General features: G+C 42.9%; 2 non-coding genes across 2 annotated transcripts; both read right to left on the reverse strand.

Moving 5' to 3' along the window:
- Positions 1 to 355: 355 nt before the first annotated feature.
- On the reverse strand, positions 356 to 427 carry TRNAW-CCA (transfer RNA tryptophan (anticodon CCA)). The gene has a single exon. It is a non-coding gene; the product is annotated as a tRNA-Trp (tRNA).
- Positions 428 to 1,850: 1,423 nt separating this feature from the next.
- TRNAW-CCA (transfer RNA tryptophan (anticodon CCA)) lies at positions 1,851 to 1,922 on the reverse strand. Its single transcript has one exon. It is a non-coding gene; the product is annotated as a tRNA-Trp (tRNA).
- Positions 1,923 to 11,325: the final 9,403 nt, after the last annotated feature.

The raw sequence follows: 11,325 nt of genomic DNA on the forward strand, positions 1-11,325 counted from the left end.
GAAATTTGCTAATTTTGCTCACAGACTGAAAATGACATAAACAAGGACGAATGAACATCTTGATATTGTGAATGCAGGGCTTTCCTGTTTAAAATTTAGAATCTAGTAAATAACCCTTTTTTCTTATGGATTAAAAGATGACAATGCTATGATCAAAGTGAAAGGAGATCCCGACGTGCCTTAAATATTCAATGTTTTGATTTTGTTTCCCGATGATTTTTCTCATCAAAGAATCGTTTGTAAGATATTAATCTATAACATTCAACTAAAAGACAGTTTTTAAGACACTGTGCTGACAGATAGCAACACAGCTTCAATTTTAATCCAGACATGGGTTAAGTTTTGAAAAAATTTTTGACCGTCACGTGATTTGAACACGCAAACTTCTGATCTGGAGTCAGATGCGCTACCGTTGCGCCACAAGGTCTTAAGAAAAGAGACTTTCCGCCCATAATATAACTCACTTAAAAAGTGCATGAAGAAATCATGGCACACATTCTCGAAATTTGCTACTTTTACTTACAGACTGAAAAAGACATAAACAAGGATGAATGAACATCTTGATATTGGGAATGTAGGGTTTTCCAGTTTAAAATTTAGAATCTAGTAAAGAACCCTTTTTTCTTATGGATTCAAAAATGACAATGCTGTGATCAAAGTGAAAGGAGATCCCGAAGTGCATTAAATATTCAATGTTTTGATTTCGCTTCCCGATGATTTTTCTCATCAAATAATTGTTTATGAGATATTAATCTATAACATTCAACTAAAAGACACTTTTTCAGACACTGTGCTGACAGATAGCAACACAGCTTCATTTTTAATCCAGACATGGGTTAAGTTATGAAACAGTTTTTTGACCACGATGTGATTTGAACATGCAACCTTCTGATATTGTGTCAGACGTGCTACCATTGCGCCACGCTATCATAAGAAAATAAACTTTCCGCCCATAATATAAATTACTTAAAAAGTGCATGAAGAAATTGTGGCACACCTTCTCGAAATTTGCTACTTTTACTTACAGACTGAAAAAGACATAAACAAGAACGAATGAACATCTTGATATTGGGAATGCAGGGATTTCCAGTTTAAAATTTAGAATCTAGTAATGAGCACTTTTTTCTTATGGTTTCAAAGATGACAATGCTATGATCAAAGTGAAAAGAGATCCCGAAATGCATTAAATATTCAATGTTTTGATTTCGTTTCCCGATAATTTTTCTCATCAAAGAATTGTTTATAAGATATTAATCGATAACAATCAACTAAAAGACACTTTTTTAGACACTGTGCTGACAGATTGCAACACAGTTTCAATTTTAATCCAGACATGAGTTAAGTTATGAAAAAGTATTCTGACCCAGATGTGATTTTAACACCCAATCTTCTGATTGGGAGTCAGACGCGCTACCGTTGCACCACAAGATCATATGAAAAGAAACTTTCCACCCATAATTCACATGAAAAGTGTATGAAGAAAGCGCCAAATCTCGAAATTTGCTAATTTTGATCACAGACTGAAAATGACATAAACAAGGACGAATGAACATCTTGATATTGTGAATGCAGGGCTTTCCTGTTTAAAATTTAGAATCTAGTAAATAACCCTTTTTTCTTATGGATTAAAAGATGACAATGCTATGATCAAAGTGAAAGGAGATCCTGACGTGCCTTAAATATTCAATGTTTTGATTTTGTTTCCCGATGATTTTTCTCATCAAAGAATCGTTTGTAAGATATTAATCTATAACATTCAACTAAAAGACAATTTTTCAGACACTGTGCTGAGAGATAGCAACACAGCTTCAATTTTAATCCAGCCATGGGTTAAGTTTTGAAACATTTTTTGACCGTCACGTGATTTGAACACGCAAACTTCTGATCTGGAGTCAGATGCGCTACCGTTGCGCCACAAGGTCTTAAGAAAAGAGACTTTCCACCCATAATATAACTCACTTAAAAAGTGCATGAAGAAATCGTGGCACACATTCTCGAAATTTGCTACTTTTACTTACAGACTGAAAAAGACATAAACAAGGATGAATGAACATCTTGATATTGGGAATGCAGGGTTTTCCAGTTTAAAATTTATAGTCTGGTAAAGAACCCTTTTTTCTTCTAGATTCAAAGATGACAATGCTATGATCAAAGTGAAAGGAGATCCCGATGTGACTTAAATATTCAATGTTTTGATTTCACTTCCTGATGATTTTTCTCATCAAATAATTTTTTATAAGATATTAATCTATAACATTCAAATAAAAGACACTTTTTCAGACACTGTGCTGACAGATAGCAATACAGCTTCAATTTTAATCCAGACATGAGTTAAGTTATGAAAAAGTTTTTTGACGCCGATGTGATTTGAACACTCTCTTCCGTTGCGCCACAAGGTCATAAGAAAAGTAACTTTCCGCCCATAATATAACTCACTTAAAAAGTGCATGAAGAAATCGTGGCACACCTTCTGGAAATTTGCTACTTTTACTTACAGACTGAAAACGACATAAACAAGGACGAATGAACATCTTGATATTGGGAATGCAGGGATTTCGAGTTTAAAATTTAGAATCTAGTAATGGACCCTTCTTTCTTATGGTTTCAAAGATGACAATGCTATGATCAAAGTGAAAAGAGATCCCAAAGTGCATTAAATATTCAATGTTTTGATTTTGTTTCCCGATGATTTTTCTCATCAAAGAATGGTTTATAAGATATTAATCTATAACAATCAACTAAAAGACACTTTTTAAGACACTGCGCTGACAGATAGCAACACAATTTAAATTTTAATCCAGACATGTGTTAGGTTATGAAAAAGTTTTCTGACCCCGACGTGATTTGAACACGCAATCTTCTAATATGGAGTCAGATGCGCTACCGTTGCACCTCAAGATGAGATGAAATGATACTTTCCGGCTATAATTCACATGAAAAGTGTTTGAAGAAATCACCCAAATCTCGAAATTTACTACTTTTGCTCACAGACTGTAAATGACATAAACAAGGACGAATGAACATCTTGATATTGGGAATGCAGGGTTTTCCTGTTTAAAATTTAGAATCTAGTAATGAACCCTTTTTTATTATGGATTCAAAGATGACAATGCTATGATCAAAGTGAAAGCAGATCCCGATGTGCCTTAAATATTCAATCTTTTGATTTCGTTTCCCGATGATTTTTCTCATCAAAGAATTGTTTGTAAGATATTAATCTATAACATTCAACTAAAAGACACTTTTTTAGACACTGTGATGACAGATAACAACACAGCTTCAATTTTAATCCAGACATGGGTTAAGTTATGAAAAAGTTTTTTGACCCCGACATGATTCGAACACGCAATTTTCTGATATGGAGTCAGGCACGCTACAGTTGCACCTCGAGGTCATATGAAAAGCAACTTTCCACCCATAATATAACTCACGTAAAAAGTGCATGAAGAAATCGTGGCACACCCTCTCGAAACTTGCTACTTTTACTTACAGACTGAAAAAGACATAAACAAGGATGAATGAACATCTTGATATTGGGAATACAGGGTTTTCCAGTTTAAAATTTAGAGTCTAGTAAAGAACCCTTTTTTCTTATGGATTCAAAGATGACAATGCTATGATCAAAGTGAAAAGAGATCCCAACGTGCCTTAAATATTCAATGTTTTGATTTTGTTCCCCGATGATCTTTCTCATCAAAGAATTGTTTGCAAGTAGTGTTGAGCAATACCTTCCGATATCAGGAAATATCGTATCGGATTGGATCGGACCGATACCCAAAAAGTATCGGATATCGCCGATTGCAATCCCGGAAACAAATGCAAGTCAATGGAACACAAATATCGGAATGAAAATAAACCCTTTCTTTCCTTGTAGGTTAATTCTACATGAAGTAAAACAACTAAGAATAATGTAGAATGTATTACGCGAAAAGCCGGCAATTCATCAGCGGCATACACCGGTACCCGACAATTTATAACAGACAGAATAGAGCTTCACACATAGATTAGATAGATAGAAACATGTCATTCACATATATATGAAGTACAGTGACAGTGTTGATTACTGTACTTGTCATTTAGTGTAAAGGATTTATTTAAAAAAATAATAGTGTTTTCATGCACCGTCTCTTTAAAAAAGCCGGCCGGCAATTCAGCATCTGTACCCGACAATTTAGAATAGAAGGAATAGAGAATCACACATAGATTAGATAGATAGAAACATGTCAGTCACATATATATGAAGTACAGTGACAGTATTGATTACTGTACATGTCATTTAGTGTTAAAATAAAGGATTTATTTTAAAAAAAATTGGCGTGGGGTTCCCCTTAATTTTAGGCTCTAGCGGAGGTTAAGGAGACAGCTGGGGCAGATGTTTGACGCCTGGGAAGGGGGTAATACCCACGGAGCTTCCCATGCTACTAATATCAGCCCCCAGCTGAATACCTAGCCTTTACTAGCTATTAAAATGGGGGACCCCCCAAAAAAATGACGTGGGGTCCCCCCTATTTTAATAGCTAGCAAAGGCTAGGCAGACAGCTGGGGTCTGATATTAATAGCCCAGGAAGGGTGCCATGAATATTGGCCCCCTCCCAGGCTAGAAACACCAGCCAATTCTGGCACTTAGCCTCGCTCTTCCCACTGCCCTGTAGCGGTGGCAGTGGGGTAATAGTGGTGGGGATGATGTCAGCTTATAATGCCAGCTGACATCAAGCCCAGGTTAGTAATGGAGAGGCGTCTATAAGACACCCCCATTACTAACCCCATAGTCAAAGTTTAAAAAAAAACAGAAACACCCAGAATAAAGTCCTTTAATTGAAATAAACACACAATTCTTTATTGTTCTAAATTAAACTATACTTACCATCACGCCCATTCCAGCTGAAGCCAAAGATCTCCTGCAATAAAAGAAAAATAATAAAGCAACATAATCCTTACCTTTCCATGGTTCCCAGGTCAGCTTCAGCTCTGCTACATCGAGATGACAGGCTGGACCGCAGCAGAAAGCTGCCATCCAGCCTGTCATCCCGCAGACACTGAGAAGCGCAGGCATGCTTGCGCTCCTCAGCGTCTCTCTGTGACGGCATAAAGATGAGCCGAGTTCATGTCCAATGAACTCAGCTCACCTCATGTACGTCACTGACAGCGTGGGAGAATTCTCACGCTGAAGCGCTGAGTGCAGGAGAATTTTCCCACGCTGTCAGTGACATGCATGAGGCTGATATTTAAATTTGGCGCACAAATCAGTGATTGGTCGCGAGCAGCGTCCGCGACCAATCAGCACAGTAGTGTTTAACTTTGGCGGCAAGATCAGTGATTGGTCGTGCGCCAAGACCGCGACCAATCACCGATTTGGGCGCCACATTTAAATATCGGCCGTGACCAATCAGCACAGCGTTGTTTAAATGTGAATCCAAGATCGGTGATTGGTCGTGGCCGATATTTAAATTTGGCGCACAAATCTGTGATTGGTCGCGGGCAGCATCCGTGACCAATCAGCACAGTAGTGTTTAACTTTGGCGGCAAGATCAGTGATTGGTCGCGGTCAAGACGGCGACCAATCACCGATTTGTGCGGCACATTTAAATAGCGGCAGCACCGCTCCCCGGTCCTCCCTTTACACACTAGCCACAAGGATGTCAGCGGTGCTGCCTGTGCAGATTCTTCCGCTGCGAGAATCCGGGACATGAGCGGGCGCCCGCAGCAGAAGTATCCCGACCCGCAGCGCCGCTCCCCGGTCCTCCCTTCACACCCTAGCCGCTGATGTCCCCACAGTATCCGCATGGTGTTACAAAGGTCCGGACATTTGTGTAAAAAATCGCTGATTGGTCGCTGGCGCTGCCCACGACCAATCACCGATTTGGGCGCCAAATTTAAATATCGGCCGCGACCAATCACCCATCTTGGCTCCACATTTAAACGCCGCTGTACTGATTGGTCGCGGACGCTATTTAAATGTGGCGCCAAAATCGGTGAATGGTCGCGCCCAGCGTCGGCGACCAATCAGCACAGCGGTGTTTAAATGTGGAGCCAAGATCGGTGATTGGTTGCGGCCGATATTTAAATTTGGCGCCCAAACCGGTGATTGGTCGCTGGCAGCGCCAGCGACCAATCAGCGATTTTTAACACAAATGTCCGAATCTTTGTAACACCATGCGGATACTGTGGGGACATCAGCGGCTAGGGTGTCAAGGGAGGACCGGGGAGCGGCGCTGCGGGTCGGGATACTTCTGCTGCGAGCAGTCGCTCATCTCCCGGCTTCTCGCAGCGGAAGTATCCGACCAGGCAGCGGCGCTCCCCGGTCCCCACCAATACGATTCGCTGATTGGTCACGCTCTCCGCACGCGACCAATCAGTGATCTTGGTGCTAAAGTTACACACCGCTCTGCTGACTGGTCGCGGACGCTGCCCGTGACCAATCACCGATTTGGGCGCCACATTTAAATAGCGGCCGTGACCAATCAGCGAGCTTGGCGCCAAATTTAAACAACGCTCTGCTGATTGGTCGCGGACGCCAGACGCGTCCAATCAGTGAGATTGGCGAAAATTTAAACAACGCTCTGCTGATTGGTCGCGGACTCCAGCCGCGACCAATCAGCGAGATTGGCACCAAATTTAAACCCCGCTCTGCTAATTGGTCGCGGATGACGGCCGCGACTAATCAGCATTATTGGCGCCAAATTTAAACACCGCTCTGCTGATTGATCGCGGTCGCCGTCCGCGACCAATCAGCAGTATTGGTGCCAAGTTTAAACCCTGCTCGGCTGATTGGTCACGGTTGCCGGCCACGACCAATCAGCAGTATTGTCGCCAAATATAAACCCCGCTCTGCTAATTGGTCGCGGATGCCGGCCGCGACTAATCAGCATTATTGGCGCCAAATTTAAACACCGTTCTGCTGATTGATCGCGGTCGCCGTCCGCGACCAATCAGCAGTATTGGCGCCAAATTTAAACCCTGCTCGGCTGATTGGTCACGGTTGCCGGCTGCGACCAATCAGCAGTATTGGCGCCAAATTTAAACCCCGCTCTGCTGATTGGTCACAGTTGCCGGCCGCGACCAATCAGCGATTTTGGCGCCAAATTTAAACCCCGCTCTGCTGATTGGTCGCGACCGCCGGCCGCGACTAATCAACATTGTTGCCGCCAAATTTAAACACCGCTCTGCTGAATGGTCGCGGTCGTGACCAATCACCATTATTGGCGCCAAATTTAAACACCGCTTAGCTGATTTTTTCGCGACCGCAACCAATCAGCATTATTGATGCAAAATTTAAACACCGCTTTGCTGATTAGTCGCGACCGCCGGCTGTGACCAATCAGCGATATAGTCGCCAAATTTCAACACCGCTTTGCTGATTGGTCGCGGTTGCTGGCCGCGACCAGTCAGCGATTTTGGGCCAAATTTAAACACCGCTCTGCTGATTGCGCCGGGTCTGCCGCATACATATTCTAGAATACCCGATGCGTTAGAATCGGGCCACCATCTAGTTTCATGAAATAATTTTAAAAAAAATTGACATGGGGCTTCGCACTATATTTGTGTCCAGCCAGGTACAGCAGGCAGGAACAGGCTGCCCCCAATCACCAGCTGCCTATTTGTACCTGGACAGACACAACAATATAGGAAAGCCCTTTCTTTCTTAATTATTTCATGAATTTCATGAAATAATTAAAAAAAAAAAAATACGTGGAGCTTAGCCCTATTTTTGTGTCCAGCCAGGTACAACTAGGCAGCTGGGGGCTGGAATCTGCAGCGCAGGGAGGCCCAAGCTTTCTGGGTCCCCCCCGCTGCAAAATGCAGTCCGCAGCCACCCCGGAAAATGGCGCATTCATAGAAGCACCATCTTCTGGCGCTGTACCCAACTCATCCAGGGCCCTGGTGCGGTGGCTCACTGGGTAATAAAGGGGTTAGGGCCAGCTTGGCATTATCAGCTGGCCCTAAGCCCGAAATTCATGGGGTCACGCCAATATTAGACATGACCGCCATGAATTTCTAGTAAAGTATTTAAAAAAAACACAACACCCAGAAAAAAGTCCTTTAATTGAAATATACACACAATTCCTTATTGTTCTAAATTAAACCATACTTACCATCACGCCCATTCCAGCTGAAGCCAATGTCTTCTGCAATAAAAGTAAAATAATTAAGCAACCTCATCCTTACCTTTCCATGGTTCCCACGACAGCTTCAGCTCTGCTACATCGAGATGACAGGCTGGACCACAGCAGAACGCTGCCATCCAGCCTGTCTTCCCGCGGACACTGAGAAGCGCAGGCATGCTTGCGATCCTCAGTGTCTCGCTGTGACGGCATAAAGATGAGACGAGTTCATGTCCAATGAACTCGGCGCACCTCATGCACGTCACTGACAGCGTGGGAGAATTCTCCTGCACTCAGCACTTCAGCGTGAGAATTCTCCCACGCTGTCAGTGACGTATATGAGGTCAGCTGAGTTCATTGGACATGAATGAGCTCACCTCATGCACGTCACTGACAGCGTGGGAAAATTCTCCTGCACTCAGCGCTACAGCGTGAGAATTCTCCCACGCTGTCAGTGACGTGCATGAGGTGAGCTCATTCATGTCCAATGAACTCAGCTGACCTCATTTACGTCACTGACAGCGTGGGAGAATTCTCACGTTGAAGTGCTGAGTGCAGGAGAATTCTCCCACGCTGTCAGTGACGTGCATGATGTGCGCCGAGTTCATTGGACATGAACTCGTCTCATCTTTATGCCGTCACAGCCAGACACTGAGGAGCGCAAGCATGCCTGCGCTTCTCAGTGTCTGCGGGATGACAGGCTGGATGGCAGCTTTCTGCTGCGGTCCAGCCTGTCATCTCGATGTAGCAGAGCTGAAGCTGTCGTGGGAACCATGGAAAGGTAAGGATGAGGTTGCTTTATTATTTTTCTTTTATTGCAGGAGATATTTGGCTTAAGCTGGAATGGGCGTGATGGTAAGTATGGTTTAATTTAGAACAATAAAGTAATGTGTCTTTATTTCAATTAAAGGACTTTATTCTGGGTGCTTGTGTTTTCTTTTAACTTTGACTATGGCGTTAGTAATGGGGGTGTCTTATAGACGCCTCTCCATTACTAACCTGGCCCAACCCTATTACCCCACTGCTACCGCTACAGGACAGTGGGAAGAGCGAGACTAAGTGCCAGAATTGCCGAATCCTAAGGATGAGCCATTTCTGGGCTGCTGACGGCTGGTGTTTCTAGCCTGGGAGGGGCCAATATTCATGGCACCCTTACTGGGCTATTAATATCAGCCACCAGCTGTCTGCCTAGCCTTTGCTAGCTATTAAAATAGGGGGGACCCCACGTCATTTTTTTGGGGGGTCCCCCATTTTAATAGCTAGTAAAGGCTAGGTATTCCGCTGGGGGCTGATATTTGTAGCCTGGGAAGCTCCGTGGGTATTACCCCCTTCCCAGGCTTCAAACATCTGCCCCAGCCGTCTGTTTAACCTCCGCTAGAGCCTAAAATTATAGGGAACACCACGCCAATTTTTTTTTTAATAAATCCTTTATTTTAACACTAAATGACAAGTACAGTAATCAACACTGTCACTGTACTTCATATACAGTACAGACCAAAAGTTTGGACACACCTTCTCATTTAAAGATTTTTCTGTATTTTCATGGCTATGAAAATTGTACATTCACATTGAAGGCATCAAAACTATGAATTAACACATGTGGAATTATATACTTAACAAAAAAGTGTTAAACTACTGAAAATATGTCTTATATTCTAGGTTCTTCAAAGTAGCCACCTTTTGCTTTGATGACTGCTTTGCACACTCTTGGCATTCTCTTGATGAGCTTCAAGAGGTAGTCACCGGAAATGGTCTTCCAACAATCTTGAAGGAGTTCCCAGAGATGCTTAGCACTTGTTGGTCCTTTTGCCTTCACTCTGCGGTCCAGCTCACCCCAAACCATCTCGATTGGGTTCAGGTCTGGTGACTGTGGAGGCCCGGTCATCTGGCGTAGCACCCCATCACTCTCCTCCTTGGTTAAATAGCCCTTACACAGCCTGGATGTGTGTTTGGGGTCATTGTCCTGTTGAAAAATAAATGATGGTCCAACTAAACGCAAACCGGATGGAATAGCATGCCGCTGCAAGATGCTGTGGTAACAATGCTGGTTCAGTATGCCTTCAATTTTGAATAAATTCCCAACAGTGTCACCAGCAAAGCACCCCCACACCATCACACCTCCTCCTCCATGCTTCACGGTGGGAACCAGGCATGTAGAGTCCATCCGTTCACCTTTTCTGCGTCGCACAAAGACACCGTGGTTGGAACCAAAGATCTCAAATTTGGACTCATCAGACCAAATCACAGATTTCCACTGGTCTAATGTCGATTACTTGTGTTCTTTAGCCAAAACAAGTCTCTTCTGCTTGTTGGCTGTCCTTAGCAGTGGTTTCCTAGCACCTATTTTACCATGAAGGCCTGCTGCACAAAGTCTCCTTTTAACAGTTGTTGAAGAGATGTGTCTGCTGCTAGAACTCTGTGTGGCATTGACCTGGTCTCTAATCTGAGCTGCTGTTAACCTGTGATTTCTGAGGATGGTGACTCGGATAAACTTATCCTCAGAAGCAGAGGTGACTCTTGGTCTTCCTTTCCTGGGGCCGTCCTCATGTGAGCCAGTTTCTTTGTAGCGCTTGATGGTTTTGCAACTGCACTTGGGGACACATTCAAAGTTTTCCCAATTTTTCGACTGACTGACCTTCATTTCTTAAAGTAATGACGGCCACTCGTTTTTCTTTACTTAGCTGCTTTTTTCTTGCCATAATACAAATTCTGAAAGTCTATTCAGTAGGACTATCAGCTGTGTATCCACTTGACTTCTGCACAACACAACTGATGGTCCCAACCCCATTTATAAGGCAAGAAATCCCACTTATTAAACCTGACAGGGCTCACCTGTCTTGTGAAAACCATTTCCGGTGACTACCTCTTGAAGCTCATCAAGAGAATGGCAAGAGTATGCAAAGCAGTCATCAAAGCAAAAGGTGGCTACTTTGAAGAACCTAGAATATAAGACATATTTTCAGCTATTTCACACTTTTTTTGTTAAGTATATAATTCCACATGTGTTAATTCATAGTTTTGATGCCTTCAGTGTGAATGTACAATTTTCATAGTCATGATAATACAGAAAAATCTTTAAATGAGAAAGTGTGTCCAAACTTTTGGTCTGTACTGTATATGTGACTGACATGTTTCTATCTATCTAATCTATGTGTGATTCTCTATTCCTTCTATTCTAAATTGTCGGGTACAGATGCTGAATTGCCGGCCGGCTTTTTTAAAG

Source organism: Phyllobates terribilis, unplaced genomic scaffold, assembly GCF_046119375.1.
Source record: "Phyllobates terribilis strain yellow unplaced genomic scaffold, ASM4611937v1 Scaffold_11__3_contigs__length_659146591, whole genome shotgun sequence".
Taxonomy (NCBI): domain Eukaryota; kingdom Metazoa; phylum Chordata; class Amphibia; order Anura; family Dendrobatidae; genus Phyllobates; species Phyllobates terribilis.